Source organism: Belonocnema kinseyi, chromosome 5 (assembly GCF_010883055.1).
Source record: "Belonocnema kinseyi isolate 2016_QV_RU_SX_M_011 chromosome 5, B_treatae_v1, whole genome shotgun sequence".
NCBI lineage: Eukaryota > Metazoa > Arthropoda > Insecta > Hymenoptera > Cynipidae > Belonocnema > Belonocnema kinseyi.
This window is the reverse complement of record NC_046661.1, coordinates 84,318,973-84,320,048: the sequence shown is the minus strand read 5'-3', so window position 1 is coordinate 84,320,048 and position 1,076 is coordinate 84,318,973.

The window sequence follows — 1,076 nt, the reverse complement described above, 5'->3', positions numbered from 1 at the left end:
TTCGTTTCAGACGAATCTGTGAGAAGCTAGAGTGCGGGCGGTTTAGAATCTCCCGGCTAAACATGTTTGACATCTGCCCTTAGAATAAAAAATTTAATGCTCATTTATGACTGAAAAAAATTTATTTGTTAGTTCAAAAGTGCCTCAATAAACCATTAAAGTTTTGTAAAGATTCTTTATATTCTTCATCCCCCCAAAAATTAAGAAAAATACGCTTATTTTTGAGCTTTTACATGGGTCTCCCCCTTAAAAGGACTAGGATTTGCGTCTTTAAAGTGACATTCTCTTTTCTTCTATTCTTTCTTTTGCATTCCTTTATTTTTTAATCCCTCTCAATACGTTTCCATTAAATTTTTCAAAGTCGAGTAAATAGAATAGATTTGTTTTTTTCGATACTTTGGTGAAAATTTCGATGAAGGAAAACTCTTATATTAATGGGAATTTATATTCTCAATTTTTCTAAATTCTTCTCTTCTTACCGGAAAAATTGTCAGTAAAAGGTATTCAGTATTCTTTAGAAACTGTGGAATCTACTAAAATTTGAAATTTCCTGTGCAATCAAGAACTCACTTTTATTTATTGTGGAGAAATTAAAAACTTTTTCCATCTTTTTTTTAATTTGAATTATCTGACAAATATCTATGCATGTTTGTTTCAGAAATACATATATTTTCATGATGTCATTATTGGATACTTTCCTCACCACTTTCAAATGGACGGTATCTAAATACCCAAGCTTGTTAAAATCAGGTAATCAACAAACAAAATCGGAAAAATTTGTAATGTCCGAAGACCCCAAAATCGAATGGGTTTTAGTCCTAAAACTCTTTGATAATACGTCGGGTGTTGGAAAATGTTATTGTTGCAATTATCAGGGTAGGTCCTGTTATCAAACGCAAGGTGGTAAACGTATTATATCACTTTATCTTGAAAATTGCAAGGCAAGTGAAGAACCTGTCTCATTGAATGTCGCCTTTTCCATCTTGGATGCAAATAATGATAAAATATTCACCCGAAAAACAGAAATTTCAGGGGTGATCGTTAATTCGGATAAATACGGGTTCGACAGATTTATT